Here is a 17,018-nt window from a genome sequence, read left to right as displayed (position 1 = left end):
GGACTTACCCACCAACGGACACTCGCTCTGAGCTCCAGTGCTGGGCAACAGCTGGAAAGGCGGCAGGGACATATGATAGGGAACTGAGTTGTCTGACTTGGGACGGGGGCTGGTGAAGTAGCTTTGTCCTGGACGGAGGACCTGGTGGAGGCCATTGTTTCTTTGTTGAGCCCTCCCCCTTCAACACGTGCAGATGCAGGAGGCCACCATATCTGAGTTTCCACTATTCTTTTGCCATGACCTGGAGAGTGAAGACCCAGCCCTGCCCAACTTTCGAGCACACCCAGATTGCTTCCAGTGGCTCTTTCCCGCAGACCATGTGCTGACAGTCTGCAGCTTAAGCTGCAGACTTTCGCAAAGTCTCTTAAAGGTTTGTGGAACACAGACAAGCAGCATCTAGCTTGAGCATGTCCTGTACCTCTGGCTGAGCAGCTATAAGAGCGGCACTAGTGGCAGCCGGCCTTGGTTCTCAGCGTAGCCTCTGAAGGTGCGTCCAAGCACAGCACAGGCATCAGCCATCTTCAAATTTCTTTGTGGCTCATGCCAAATGGCCCTAGGTGGGGCAAGGTCTGTGGTTGAACTTGACCTACAGCAGGTCCCCTCCAAGGAGGTCCTGGGGCTGGCACTCTCAGTGGCCAGCTTCAAAAAGAGCTGGAGCATTGTCCAGCTGCCTCCAGGTATGACAAGCCCACGAGGCTGATGGAGCAAGCACCAGAGTCCTGCTGAGGCAGATCCTGCTCTGTAGGGTCTGCCCCTGCACAACAGCTCTTCTGCTGTAGTCAAAGCCTGTCCTCACAACCAGTGAGCACAAGGGCCAGTCCCTCACACTGATGTGAAATTATCAACCAAGGCTCAAATACAAGAGGACGGTACACACAACCCACACAAGGGTCACAACTGGAGCACGTGGCTCAGGTGACCAGAAAGACTGAGCCACTGAATCCCATAGCACACCTACTACATAAGGCCATTCCACTAAGACCAGAAGACATAGCAGCCTTACCTAATACATAGAAACAAACACAGAGAGGCAGCCAGAATGGGGAGACAAAAAAAGGTCTCAAATAAAAGAACAGGACAACGTTCCAGAAAAAGAACTAAGTGAAAAAGAGATAAGCAATCTATCAGACACAAAGTTCCAAATACCAGTTATAAGAATGCTAAGGGGGATCAAATATATGGTGATGGAAGGAGAACTGACTCTGGGTGATGAACACACAATGGGATTTATAGATGATGTAATACAGAATTGTACACCTGAAATCTATGTAATTTTACTAACAATTGTCACCCCAATAAATTTAATAAAATAAAATTAAATATATATATATATATATATATATATATATATATATATATATATATAAATTTTAAAAAAAGAGGATTTTCAGTGAAGATTTTCCTAACTGTTTCTCTATCAATGTTTACTTGGTCTGCCATGCTTCACACAGTCAGCTGTTGAATTTGATGCATGGTTTGAAGCATTTTTGCAATTCTTTTTTCAGTTCTGCTGGTTACTGTCCACCCTCACCTCTCTTCATCAGTGATGCATTCTCTCCCCTCAGAAAAACATTAATCCATTTGTACACTGCTGTTTTCTTCATGGCATTATCCTCATAAACGTGGACTAACATGTCTCTGATTTCACTTCCACTCTTGCCAAGTTTAACAAGAAATTTAATGTTTGTTCATTGCTCTAATTTAAGCTTAGACATTCTTGTGGCAGCACACAAAATCACACAACAATAATGAACGCCACTCAGCAAGACACCACCATATATTGACACAAACACAGCTGTGAGACACTTATATACCAAGGTTGTGAAACCTTACAAAGCTGTTTGTATAGTGTTGCCAGTATAAGCTCACAGTGGCTAGTTCACGAACATAATTGTCAGACCTCATTTATTACAATATTATTGACAATATTCCGTATGCTATAACCTACATCCCCATGACTACTGTGTAACAAGAAATTTGTACTTCTTAATCCCGTCCCCTTTTCACCTACTCCCAAGCCTCCTCCAATCTGGCAACCATCAAAATGTTCTCTGTATCTATGAATTTGTTTCTGCTTTGTTTGTTTACTTTGTCCTTTAGATTCCACTTATAAGTGAAATCACATGACATTTGTCTTTCTCTGTATGACCTACTACACTCAACACAATAGCCTGTATGTCCATCCATGTTGTTGCAGATGGCAAACTTTCCTTCTTTTGTTATGTCTGAGTAATGTTCCATTGTACATACCGGTATATACCACCTCTTCTTTATCCATTCGTCCCTTCAGGGACACCCAGGTTGCCTTCATGTCTTGGCTTATGTAAATAGTGCTGCAATGATCATATGGATAGGCACAGCCCCTCGAATTAGCATTTTGAGTTTGTTTGGATAAATACCCAGAAGTTAGATTACTAGTTCCTGCTTTGTCTCTTATTATAATCTTTTTTTAAAGTCTATTTTTTCTGGTATGAGTACTACTACCTCAGCTTTCTTTTTGTTTGTTTGTTTTTTTCTATTTTCATGAAATATCTTTTTCTATCCCTTTACTTTCAGTCTGTGTGTGTCTTTCAATCTGAAGTGAGTCTCTAGTAAGCAGCATATGCAAGGGTCTTGTTTTCTTATCCATTCAGTTGCTCTATCTTTTGATTGGAGCATTTAATTCATTTACATTGAAAGCAGTTGTTGATAGGTATATAGTTACTGTCATTTTAATATTCATTTTTCAATATATATATATTTTTCTGTCCTAAAGAAGTCCCTCTAAGATTCTTTGTAATATTGGTTTGGTGGTCATGAATTTCTTTAGCCTTTTCTTTTCTGGGAAGCCTCCTTATCTGTCCTTTGATTCTAAATGATAGCTTTGCTGGGTAGAGTAATCTTAATTGTAGGTCCTTTTTTTTTCTCACTTTGAATATTTTGTGCCAATTCCTTCTGGCCTGCAAAGTTCTGTTGAGAAATCAACTGACAGTTTATGGGAGCTCCCGTATAACTAACTAACTGCTTTTCTCTTGCTGCTTTTAAGATTCTCTATTTGTCTTTACCTTTTGGCATTTTTAATTATAATGTGTCTTGTTGGGCCTCTTTGAGTTCATCTTGTTTGAGACTGCGTTTGCTGAGCTTGAATATCTATATACTTCTTCAGGTTAGTGAAGTTTTGCATTATTATTTCTTCAAACAGGTTTTCGATTCCTTGCTCTTTCTATTCTGCTCCTGGTACCCCTATAATGTAAATATTGGTATGCCTGATGTTGGTCCCAAAGGCCCCTTTTGAAAATCTGTCCTCATTTTTTAAAGTTCTTTTTGCTATTTTGATTGGGTGTTTTATGCTACCTTATCTTCTAAATCGCTAATTCGATCCTCTGCTTCATCTAATCTACTCTTGATTCCCTGTAATGTATTCTTCATTTCAGTTATTGTATTCTTTATTTCTGACTGGTTCTTTTTAACGTTTTCTATCTCCATTTTTATCTTTCCCATCTCTTTGTTGAATTTCTCCCTGAGATCATTGAGTTTCCTTATAACCAGTGTTTGGAACTCTGCATCTGGTAGATTGCTTGTCTCCATTTTGTTTAGTTCTTCTCCTGGAACCTTGTTGTGTTCTTTCATTTGGGACATGTTTCTTTGTCTTCCCATTTTGGTTGTCTCCCTGTGTTTGTTTCTATGTATTAGGTAGGGCTGCTATTTCTCCTGGTCTTAGTAAAGTGGTCTTATGTAGTAGGTGTGCTGTGGGGCTCAGTGGCACAGTGTTCCTGGTCGCTCGTGCCATGCATTCCAGGTGTGTCCTTTGTGTAGGTTGTGTGTGCCTTCCTCTTGTAGTTGAGCTTTGGTTGTTGTTTTCCCATCAGTAGGAATGATTGACCCTTGGGATCATTGGTTTTGAAGACTGGCTGTGACTACAGTGGAGGAGTTTTCATAAGGGGGCTGACCCAACAGAGCAGGATTTGCCTCAACAGGGCTCTGGTTCCTGTCCAATCTGCCCTTTGGGTGTTGTCCTTGGTGGCAGCTTGCGATGCTCTAGCTAATTTCAAATCTGGACACTGGGCCATCCAGCTCTATGGCCACCTGGAGGGGACCCACTGCAGACCAAGTTCGGCCACAGCCAATGCCTCATTCAGGGTAGTCCGGAAGGAGCCACAAAGCAATCCTCAGATTCCTGCTGACCATGCTGTTCTTGGAAGTGCTTCCCAAGGCCAAGCTATGGACCAAGGCCCACTGCTGCTTGTGCCAGGCTTACAGCTGCTCAGCCAGTGGTATGGGGCATGCTCAAGCCAGATGCTGCATGTTTGGGTTTTATGAACCTTTGAGATACCCTGGAAATTATGCAGCATGTGCCAAGGCAGGCGGTTTGTACAAACCAATCCACTGGAAGTGGCTTTGCTGTGCCTGGAAGTTGGGCGGGGCACAGTCTCAGAATCACCAGGTTGTGGCCAATGAATAGTGTCAACCAGCTTGATGGAGACTCAGATATGGTGGTCGCCTCCCACTGCACACTGGGAGTCAGGAGTGCTCAACAAAAAAACAATGGGTTCTACCAGGTCCTCCATCTGGGAGAAAGTTGCCCCTCCAGCCCTCGTACTGAAGCCAAACAACTCAGTTCCTTCCCCATATGTCTCTGGCACCTCTCCAGCTGCTGTCCCCGTGCTGGACTACAGAGCCAGTGATTCTGTTTGGTGAGTAAGTCTGTGCACTGTCCTTTTAAGAGGAGTGCTTGGAACTCCTACTGCCCTCAATCTCACTCAGCCATAATCTTCACTGGTTTTCGGAACCAGAAATTATGGGGACTTCTCTCCCTGACACTGGATCCCTGGGTTGGGGAGACTGGTGTAGTTCTGGGACCCCTTACTCCTTCAAAGATGACCTCTACAGCTGAGATATCCATCCTAATTTTTAATGGTCACTCATGGGTGTGGGACCTGCCTGTTCTGCATCTCTGCCACTCCTACCAGTCTCGAGATGACTTCTTCTGTAGTTCCTGAGTTGTAGGGCTTCAATTTAGCAAGATTTAAGGCAATTTTCAATGACGGTTGTTCTGTAGTTTAGTTGTAATTTTGATGTGTTTGAGAGAGAAGGTATGCACAGTGTTTACCTACTCTTCTATCTTGACTGGAACTCTGGACAGCCTAGTTTTAAGTGATACCTTCTGTTCTCTAGTTTTTACAGCCATTTTCTAAATCTAGTTTATTGAGGTATGATTGACATACAAAAAGCTGTACATATTTAATACATGCAACCTGATGAATTTGGAGATAAGTATACATCCATGAAACCATCACCACAATCTATGCCATAAACATATCTGTCACTTCCAAAAATTTCCATCCACACTTATCCTTATTTTTTATTATTATTATTATTATTATTATTATTATTATTATTATTATTATATTTTTTCTTTGCTGTGGACAATAACACAGGTCATGGGCTCAGCCAAGTTCATCCCCCATGAGTTCTAAAAGGTCAGAGATTTCCTCATACATGTCTGTTTGTTCTGCTACCTTCTGGGTCAGGCCAGCTACGCTCCTCAGTGTGGCCTTTGCACCCTTGGGTGTCTAAGTAGGAAGATCACAGAGGCTTCCCTAAGCCCCCTAAGACTTGCAGTCTTCTGGATTCATACATAGGAACATATGTTATCATCTTGTGTTATCATCCCTGAAAGGGATTTTAAAAATTATCTCCCTCTTTTAAATGGAGGTGTTTTGTTTTTTTTAATTTTATATTACTAAATTTATTGGGGTGACAATTGTTAGTAAAATTACATAGATTTCAAGTGTACAATTCTGTATTACATCATCTATAAATCCCATTGTGTGTTCATCACCCAGAGTCAGTTCTCCTTCCATCACCATATATTCGATCCCCCTTACCCTCATCTCCCACCCCCCACCCCCCCACCCCCCTTACCCTCTGGCAACCACCAAACCATTGTCTGTGTCTATGAGTTTCTGTTTCTCATTTGTTTGTCTTGTCCTTTTGTTGCTTTTGGTTTATATACCACATATCAGTGAAATCACATGGTTCTCTGCTTTTTCTGTCTGACTTATTTCGCTCAACTTTACACTCTCAAGATCCATCCATGTTGTCACAAATGTTCCTATATCATCTTTTCTTACCACTGAATAGTAACCATAATGAGATATCACCTCACCCCAGTCAGAATGGCTATCATCAACAAGACAAATAGTAACAAGTGTTTGAGAGGCTGTGGAGAAAAAGTAACCCTCATACACTGTTGGTGGCAATGCAGACTGGTGCAGCCGTTATGGAAGGCAGTGTGGAGGTTCCTCAAAAAATTACGAATAGAATTGCCATATGACCCAGCAATCCCTCTCCTGGGTATCTACCCCAAAAATCTGAAGACATTTATCCATAAAGACACATGTGCTCCAATGTTCATTGCAACTTTGTTTACGGTGGCCAAGACATGGAAACAACCAAAATGTCCTTAGATAGATGAATGGATAAAGAAGTTGTGGTATATATACACAATGGAATACTATTCGGCGGTATATGGAGTTTTTAGGAACATGTTTTGTTTACATTGTCAACTCCAAGAAAGAAAATACCTATTAAGAAGGGCTCCTAGTGGCTAATTGGGCTCAAAGTTAAAAACAGAGCCTAACAGCCATTGCTGAACATTGGCCTCTCACACAAGCCGTGCTTCAGGGAGAAGCCTGCACTAAACTACCTGCCTCCTGCACTGAACTGCCTGTCTGCCTGCATTTTGTTCCTTCCCACCAAGCCAACCTTTATAAAGGAGTTCCTGGAATTGTATTTCAATCAATAGGACTGAGAATTTCCCCTTCCAATCGGAGCTGTGCAGCTCTATCATCATTAGCATCTTCACCAACCATTCAGAGCAGCTCCATTCTGACCAATCAGGACAATACTTTTTGGACCAAACTGTGAAAATTTGTAATCCTCATTTGCATGAGAATAGACCAATCAGGGACCAGAGGTGGAGACTTCTTTCTATATAAGTCAGTTCCCCTCTTGCTTGGAGAGCACCGTTTCCTTTTCCATCGAAGTCTATGGTTTCCCGAAGACATCTTACCTTGCCATCTTGCCTTGATGTCTTGCTTGAGCTGAGCAGAGCTGTCCTTTCTTGAGGGCCTGGAGCAGGTTACAACAGATCAGAATGGACTGGAACAGAGCTGTCTAGCCAGAGAGGGGCTGAGCTACAACACCAACTGGAGGGTCACCTCACAGCAATGCTGTTCCATAGCTGTGCTGTAACTCAACTGAGCTGTTTGCATTGAAAAAAGTCTCCCCCTTCACCACACCCCAAACAGGGAATTCCCATTGGTGTTGAATTGGTGCCAATGACCATCAGTTGGCATCATTTTCCATTTCAACAAGAGTTAAGGTGACACTCCTGTGGGTCCCTCAAGCAGAGAGACTCCCTCAACAATATCTAGTTGTTTGGAAATCTTTAAATAACTGTCCACAACTAGCCCGTGGGTCCCTCGGTCAAGCCAACTGAACTTCCTCTGGGCAGCCTTCATACTCATGGGCTACCTACTTATGAGGATCTTACCAAAGCTAACGTAGAAATGATTCCTCTTCAAAGTTAATAAAAATTCCTTTGCATGATGTTATAAAGGCTTCTTGTGTTAGCCTGTTTGTTCCCATCCCCTCTCCATTCCCGCTACCATTTTTGGTGAGAGTAAAGAATTTGTAGCTTATAGTGGTGAATAATATTTTGTAGTTAGCACCTGGCATGCATTACACAGTTCTAGATATCTCCCCACTGATGTCTGCACATTCAGTAACCTTAAGTTTTGTACTAAGGGCCCACTTGTTTTCCCAACCTTGAATCTAGTCCACAGATCTTCTAAACAGGGAGTGCTGCCTTTCCAAGAGGTCTTCTGCTTGTCAGCTTTTCCTTTACCAGAAACCAGTGTCTTGGGTGACTCCTTTCCTCAATCTCTGTCCACTTGTCCTGGTTAAATGTGTGCCTAATTTTTCTTTCCATCTTTGGGTCCTCCAGACCTGCACTGACCTCCTTCTGTTGATATGCTTCTCCTTCCTAGTACCTACCCTTAGGACCAAATGACAGCCATGAAGTCCAAGGAAAGAAGCCTAACACTATTATAAATGACTGTGAGCTGCATGTGCCATGCCTCAAAGCTTAAAAAACACACACACAACAATTTGCTAGATTTACTTTCCCTGATCGACTTTCCTTTTCCCTAGCACCACCTGCAGTTGTGTGGTCACGCAGGGTGTAAACTCCCTAATAAATGTCTCCTTGTGCTGCAATCCTTAAATGACAGTGCCCTGCAGCCCTTGTGTCCAGCTAACTAACCTTCCTCCAGACTGCCTCCTCAGTTTTTGGAACAAAGCCAGAAAAGGAAAATCCCAGGGCCTCAAGGAAGACTTTTGGGTACCACTTGACTAGGAAGACCCATACCAGGGCTGTCTCCAGGTGCTACACATGTGCTAATGGTCAAGGCCAAGCCTTCAGGTGTCTCTGTGAACTAAGACAGAACCTTAAACATTGCATGCCTGCTCTTACTTGTATTCCCCAAATTTGTAGTAATTACACATTGATGAATAGACCAGAACCTTCCCGTGACCAGATCTGAGGTGAATGCCTGTGCAGGAGGGAGTCATCATTCAGAAGGCAGCAGCAATTCCATATCTGTCTTTAAAAAGGACTCTTTTTGTTTGGAGAGCAATGTGTAATGTGAGTGGCCCTGACCACTATGACACACATTCCCACGAGTATGGCAGAGTTTACACAAGCATAGATCTGTCAAGAGAACCCATACCCTCAGGAAGGGCAGCCAAGGGCAGCATTACTGGGGATGAGGCCCTCAGATACTTGGTACCTGGGAGCCCCACTCCCTTGACAAAGGAGACCCACCTGTCCCATGGACCCAGCAAATTCTGGTCAGGGGAGGAATGAAAAACGGTTTGATCCCCAATAGGTTTACAAAAGGATGGCCCTCAGGGGGAAAATGCACCTGTGTGATGAGAAGGGACAGAATTATTACATGTCATATTGGGAGACTCCATCTGCTACATGCCTGTGTGGGGTCAAAGTGTTGCTGGATGTGAAGGAAAACTACAAATGCCCTGGGGAGACAAGCTGTCTGGGACCAGGCTCTGCTCTTACCAGACCAACAACCTACATTTCCAATTTTATTTTATTTTGATTAAACGAATATTTATTAACTATGCCAGGCACTATTGTAGATGTTGGGGACAAAGCAGTGATCGAACTCCCTGCCTTCATGTAGCTGATATTCTCTAGGTATGCATTGAATAGGCTAGGCAAAATTAAACACGATATTAAATTTAGAATTAACATCGGATAACATGTCTAATGGAGTCATCTTGAGATTTTAAAAATAAATGTAACGTTTATCCAGCTTTGCAAATTATCTGTGGGATACATTATTGCAATAACTAGTATTTTCTCACAAAGGTGTATTCTGAACAAATTAGGTACAAAAGCCCCCCAAAAAGTTTAACATAGACAAAATATAAAATCATTCATTTTGAAAGAGACTCCAGTCTTAGAGAATAATCTGCCCTACTTTTGTAGTTCTATAAAACAATAAGAGGTTGGTCTGCAGACTATTAGTATTACAGAGCATTAGTCTTTACTGAAGACTATTTCTGACCACATGTATTCATTTCCTTTGGCTGCACTAATAAATTACCACAAATGATGGTTTAAAACAACAGAATTTTATTATCTCACAGTTCTGAAGACCAGAAGTCCAAAATAAGTTTCAGTGAGCTGAAATCAAGGTGTCAGCAGAGCCGTGCTCCCTTTGGTGGCTCTAGGGGAGAATCTGTTTCATGCCTCTTCCAACTTCTGGTGGCTGCCCTTGGTGTATGGTAGTATTACTCTAAAGTCTGTCTATCTTCCCATTGCCTTCTCCTCTGAGTGTGTCTATGTATATTTCTCCTTTCAAAGGCCTGTCTCTCTTGCTCAAATTTTCATTCTCTGGTGCTGGATCTGCTTGAACACAGCCATACTATTCTTTTAATTTTCGTTTTCCTTTTTTTTCCTTTTTTTTTTTTGCAAATTTAAGTTTATTGGGGTGAGAATTGTTACTAAAGTTACATAGGTTTCAGATCTGCAATTATGTAATACATTATCTATATCTCACATTGTGTGTTCACCACCAAGAGTCAGTTCTCGTTCCATCAACATATATTAGACACGGTTTACCCTCTTCTAGAGCCCCCTCTTACCCTCTGGTAATCCCTAAACTATTGTCAGTGTCTATGAGTTTTTGTTCCTTCATTTGTTTATCTTGTTCTTTTGTTATTTTCAGTTTTATATACCACATATCAGTGAAATAATATGGTTCTCCACTTTTTCTGTATGATTTACTTCGCTTAGCATTAAAATTTCAAGATCCATCCATGTTGTCACAAATGGTACTATTTCATCTTTTCTTTACTCTGAATAGTATTCCATTGTGTATATATACCACAACTTCTTTATACATTCATCTATCAAACGACATTTTGGTTGTTTCTATGTCTTGGCCACTGTAAATACAGCTGCAAAGAACATTGGAGCACACGTGACTTTATGGATAAATGTTTTCATAATTTTGGGGTAGATACCCAGGAGAGGGATTGCTGGGTCATATGGTAATTCTATTCTTAATTTTTGAGGAATGTCCACACCGCCTGTCATAGTGACTGCACCTATCTGCATTCCCACCAACAGTGTATGAGGGCTCCTTTTTCTCCACAGCCTCTCCAACACTTGTTACTATTTGTCTTGTTGATGATAGCCATTCTGACTGGGGTGAGGTGATATCTCATTGTGGTTTTTATTTGCATTTATCTGATGATTAGTGATGTTGAGCATTTTTTCATGTCTATTTGCCATTTGTATGTCCTATTTGGAGAAACGTCTCTTCGTGTCCTCTGCCGATTTTTGTGTGTTTTTTTAATTAAAGTTTATTGGGGTGACAATTGTTAGTAAAGTTACAATTCTGTATTACATCATCTATAAATCCCACAGTGTGTTCACCACTCAGAGTCAATTCTCCTTCCATCACCATATATTTGATCCCCTTTACCCTCATCTACCACCACCCTTTCCCCTTACCCACTGGTAACCACTAAACTATTGTTTGTGTCTATGAGTTTTTGTTTCTCATTTGTTTGTCTTGCTCTTTTGTTGTTTTTGGTTTATACATCACATATCAAAATTGGGATGTTTGTTCTTTTGTTCTTGAGTTGTATGAGTTCCTTAAACATTTTGGATATTAACCCCTTATCGATGGCGCTGTTTGCAAAAAACCTTCTCCCACTCAGTTGGTTGCCTCTTTATTTTGCCGATGGTTTCTTTTGCTGTGCAGAAGCTTTTAAGTTTGATATAGTCCCATTCATTTATTTTAACTTTTACTTCCCTTGCCTTTGGAGTCAAATTCCTAAAATGCTCTTTGAACCCAAGGTCCATAAGTTTAGCTCCTATGTTTTCTTCTATGCAGTTTAATGTTTCAGGTCATATGCTTAGGTCTTTGATCCTTTTGAATTAATTTTGGTACATGGTGATAGACAGCAGTCCAGTTTAATTCTTTTCCACGTGGCTTTCCAGTTCTCCAAGCACCATTTATTGAAGAGGCTATCTTTTCTCCATTGTATGTTTTTTGCTTCTTTGTCAAAAGTTATCTGTCCATATTTAGGTGGGTTTATTTCTGGGTTCTCATTTCTATTCCATTGGTCTCTGTGTTTGTTTTTCTGCCAATACCATGCTGTTTTTATTATTGTTGCACAAACTAAAGTCAGGGAGTGTGATACCTCCAGCATTGTTCTTTTTTCTTAGGATTGCTTTGGCTATTTGGGGTCTTTTGTTGTTCCATACAAATCTTATGATTATTTGTTCTATTTCATTAGAAAATGTCATTGGGAATTTTGGTGAGGATTGCATTATATCTGTGTATTATTTTGGGTAATACAGCCATTTTAACTATGTTGATTCTTCCAATCCATGAGCATGGAATGTCTTTCCATTTCTTTGTGTCTTCTTCAATTTCTTTTAAAAATGTCTTATAGTTTTCAGCATATAGGTATTTCACACCCTTGGTTAAGTTTATTTTTTGGTATTTTATTCTTTTTGTTGCAATAGCAAAAGGAATTTTTTTAAATTTCTTTTTTATGAGGTTTCATTGTTAGTATACTTGAATGCAATAAACTTTTCCACTTCAATTTTGTAGCCAGCAACTTTACTGTATTCGTTGATTGTTTCTAATAGCTTTTTGGTGGTCTTTAGGGTTTTCTATAGATAGCATCATGTCATCTGCAAAGAGTGACAATTTATCTTCTTCATTCCCAATTTGGATGCCTTTTATTTATTTCTCTTGCCTGATTGCTCTTGTGTGCACTTCCAACACTATGTTGAAAAGCAGAGGTGATAGGGGACAGCCCTGTCTTGTCCCTGAACGTAGAGCAAAGGGCTTCAGTTTTTCACCATTAATTATGAGATTAGCTGAGTGCTTCTCATATATGGCCTTTATTATGTTAAGGTATTTTCCTTCTATACCTATTTTATTAAATGTTTATTCATAAATGGATGTTGTATCTTGTCAAATGCTTTTTCTGCTTCAATTGATGTAATCATATGATTTTTGTCCTTTATTTTGTTTATGTGGTGTGTCACATTGATGGATTTCCATATATTGAACCATCCTTATGTATCTGACATGAACCCCAAAATGTCGGGATGAATAATCTTTGTAATGCATTGCTGCATTCGATGCTAGAATTTTGTTTAGGATTTCTGCATCTGTATTCATCAGAGATATTGGTCTGTAGTTTTCTTTTTATGTGTTATCCTTACCAGGTTTTGGTATCAGGGTAATGTTGGCCTCATAGAATGAGTTACAGTGTATTGCCTCTTCCTCAATATTTTTGGAAGAGTTTGAGCAGGATTGGTATTAAATAGTCTTTGAATGTTTGGTAGAATTCACTAGTGAAGCCATCTGGTCCCAAATTTTTGCTTTTGGGAAGGGTTCAGATGCCTGATTCAATTTCTTTACTGGTGATCGGTCTGTTTAGATTTTCCAGTTCTTCATGGTTCAGCCTTGGAAGGCTATATGTTTCTAAGAACTTGACCATTTCTTCTAGGTTATTGAAGTTGGTGGTATATAATCCTTCATAGTATTTTTGGATGATCCTTTGTATTTCTGTGACATCTGTGATAATTTCCCGTTTCATTTCTGATTTTGTTTATTAGCGTATTTTCTCTTTTTATCTTAGTGAGTCTAGCCAAGGGTTTGTCAATTTTGTTAATCTTTTCAAAGAACCAGCTCTTTGTCACATTATTTTTTTCTGTTGTCTTTTTGTTCTCTATTTCATTTAGCTCTGCTTTGATTTTTATTATTTCCTTTCTTCTGCTGACCTTGGGTTTCACTTGTTCTTCTTTTTCTGGTTCTTTAAGGTGTAACATGAGGTTATTTATTTGGGAGTTTTCTTGTTTCTTGAGATAGGCCTGTAATGATATAAATTTCCCTCTTAAAACTGCTTTCGCTGCATCACAAAAATTTTGGTGGGATGTATTTTCATTCTCACTTGTTCCTATATATCTTTTGATCTCTCCACTTATTTCTTCTTTGACCTGGTCATTTTTTATAAGTATGTTGTTTAATCTCCACATATGTGTGGTTTTTCCTGCTTTCTTTTTGCAGTTTATATCCAATTTCAAAGCCTTATGATCAGAGAATAGGGTTGGTGTGATTTCAGTCTTCTTAAATTTGCTGAGGCTAGCTTCATGTCCCAATATATGGTTTATCCTTGAGAATGTTCGACGTACACTAGAAAAAAATATATAGTGTGATGTTCTGGGATGAAGTGCTCTATAAATGTCAGTTATGTCTATTTCATCTAAAGTGTCATTTATGACAGGTATTCCGTTATTTATTTTCTGTTTGGATGATCTATCCATAGGTGTTGATGATGTATTTAGTTCCCCTAGTATAATTGTGTTTTGGTCAATTTCTCCCTTTAGTTCTGTTAGTAGTTGCTTGTTGTATTTCACTGCTTCTTGATTGGGGGCATAAATATCGATGACTGTTATGTCGTCTTGTTTTACAGTCCCTTTTATCATTATGAAATGTCCATCTTTGGCTCTTGTTACTTTTTTCATCCTGAAGTCTGTTTCACCAGATATCAGTATGGATACACCTGATTTTCTCTGCATACCATTTGCTTGGCGTGTCAATTTCTACCTTTTCACTTTGAGTCTATATTTGTCCTTGTAGCTGAGATGTGTCTCTTTGAGGCAGCATATTGTTGGGTATTTTTTTGATCCAATCTGCTATTCTGTGCCTTTTATTAGGGAGTTCAGTCTATTTATATTTAGGGTGATTATTGATATGTGAGGATTTCCTATCATTCTATCTTTGATTTTCTGGTAAGACTGTGTCTCCATTGTTTCTTTTCCTTTTTGTTGTTGTCTATTATTTCTGTGTGGTAGTATTTTATGATTTTTCCCTCTGTTTCTTCTTTTATTACGTTATATATTTTAGTTCTTGATTTTTTTTGAGTTGTAGCCATTAAGTTTATATATAAGAAAGTTTCATATTTAGAGTATTCCATTTTCTTTAGCATGTTTACTTTCTCCATTCCCATATTTTGTTTCAGACTTTTACTCTCCCCCCTTTTATGTTTTGGTTGTCACAAATTATCCCTATTTATGCTGATTGAATAGCCTCCTTCAGTGTTTCTTGTAGTTCAGGTCGTGTGTTAGAAAATTCCCTCAGCTTCTGCATGTCTGCACGGGTCTTTATTCCTCCTTCCCATCTCAGAGATATCTTTGCTGGGTGTATTATTATTGTCTCATAATTTCTCTCTTTTAGTCGTTTGTAGATTTGATTCCACTCCCTCCTGGTTTGTAGAGTTTCTGCTCAAAAATCTGAGGATAATCTTTGAGGGTTACCATCTTTTTTTTCCCTGGCTGCCTTGAGGATTCTTTCTTTGTTGTTAATTTTTGACAGCTATTTTTTTTTCAATGACAGCTGAATCTCCTTTTCCTGTGCCGTTATACAATGTACACCACTATACACTGTAGACCATCGGTGTACATTATGCACTGTACACCATTATATTATGCCCACCAGTACACACTGTGTATCGGTATACACTAAACATCATAAGACATTACACACCACTATACTATCCACTCACTACACACTGAGTCAGACTGTGTTTGCCCAGCTTTCCCAGTAGAATGTGTGCGATCCACTAATTCTATATAGAGGAAAAGAAGCAGTGAAATCCCATTTGCCCCACTAGTGTCTTCTGGTGTGTTCGGGGTACAAGTTGCAGCCTTCGCACATTGGGCTTCCTAATTATGAGCACCCTGCTTCCAGAGAAAAAAATAATCATTGTCTCAGAGAACTAAATAAAATGTCAGTCACATGAAGATATAAATGAAAGGGCAGTTTGCCTATGATAACCTGACTGTTTTGCCTTCCTTCCTTTTGTGGTGTGGGGGGAAATCCTATTTTTTATGAAGAATAGAGCTTTGTAGTTAGCTAAAGCATACACTTGGCCTGCATTAAGAGGTTTTAGAGATTTCCTCACTGATGGTTGCGTGTTCTGCAACAGAAAATTTAAAATCTGACCTCAGTACTTATTTGACCTTCATTCTTGCTATTGAACCTTCTAAACTCTCCAAATAACACCCCTACCCATTAGCAGTCATTCCCTATTCCTTCCCCCCAGCCGCTGACAACCACTAATCTGTTTTCTGTCTCTGTAGATTTGCCTATTTTAGATATTTCATATAAATTAAATCAAGCAGTATTTGGCCTTTTTTGTTTGCTTTCTATCACTTGGCATAATGTTTCCAAGGTTTTCCGATGTTGTAACATGTATTGGTACTGTGTTCCTTTTCATTACAGAATAGTATTCCATTTTGTGGATATAAACCACATTTTGTTTATCCGTTCATTAGTTGATGGACAATTTGGTTGCTTCTACATCTTGACTACTGTGAATAATGCTGCTATGAACATTTGTACAGGAGTTTTTATATGGATATTTGTTTTCATTTCTCTTGGATATATGCCTAGGAGTGGTATGTGTCTGGTCATATGGGATATCTATGTTTACCTTTTTGAAGTACTGTCAAACTGTTTTTACTGGAATTGATTTTGGTGGTAGCAGTTTTCTGTGTCTGCTTCAGATAAACATTAACTTATATGGATAATACAATACATTAAGTAGTTGTGAAACAAACATCACTGGATATAATTAGAGGGTGACATTTTACCCTCTTCCTTCAGATCGGCATTTATGTATGTTGATCAGACCCCACAAATACTACTTCCAGGATCAAATACCACTGGAATTGATTTTAATGGTGACCAAGAGCCTGTGATTTCCCCTGGGATTTGTTTTTGTCAGTTTCTTTGCCCAGTCCCAACCTCACATCTTGCCTTATTTCTAGTCCCATTCCCATTATTTCCCTTTTCCACTCCATTTCCCCATCCCTATCCCCACAAGAATAGATTCTTTGATTTGGTGTCCATAATTTACTTAACTATCTGGTCTAAGGAGTCTCTGAGCTCTGATAACTCTACCCTGGAGGCTGAATAAATCAATCATATTTAAAAATGTAAAAAGAGAGAAAGAAGCAGAAGAGCAAGATAGCACAATAAAGTTGGTCTCACAACTGTCTTAAAAATTAGAAAGTGCTGAAAGAGTCTCATCTTTGAAATAGGAGAGAAATAAAATCCCCAAAGAAAAGGAGTTGGTCCGCCACATGTTTAAAACCTTGAGACCCATGATCCTGTATGAGATAACCAGTTTCTCTTCATCCAGCACCAGCTCTGCTAGGCTCTGCCTTCTGTGTAATGGCTCTTTTCCAGAAAGTTCTGTATTCATCCTTCTGCCCTCAGAGAAGCACCTATGGGAGGGGGATTAGTTGAGGTCTTCTTCAAGCAATCATATTCTGACACTATCTTCTCCCCCTACCCCATTTTGCTTCTTCCAGAATGTTCTGTTCTTATGCCCTTGCCCTTGAATAAATTCCC

The sequence above is a fragment of the Rhinolophus sinicus genome, chromosome 18 (genome assembly GCF_057876585.1).
Source record: "Rhinolophus sinicus isolate RSI-liver-muscle chromosome 18, RSI-T2T, whole genome shotgun sequence".
Taxonomy (NCBI): Eukaryota; Metazoa; Chordata; class Mammalia; order Chiroptera; family Rhinolophidae; genus Rhinolophus; species Rhinolophus sinicus.
The sequence above is the reverse complement of the archived record's forward strand: the minus strand, read 5'-3'. Positions refer to the sequence as shown.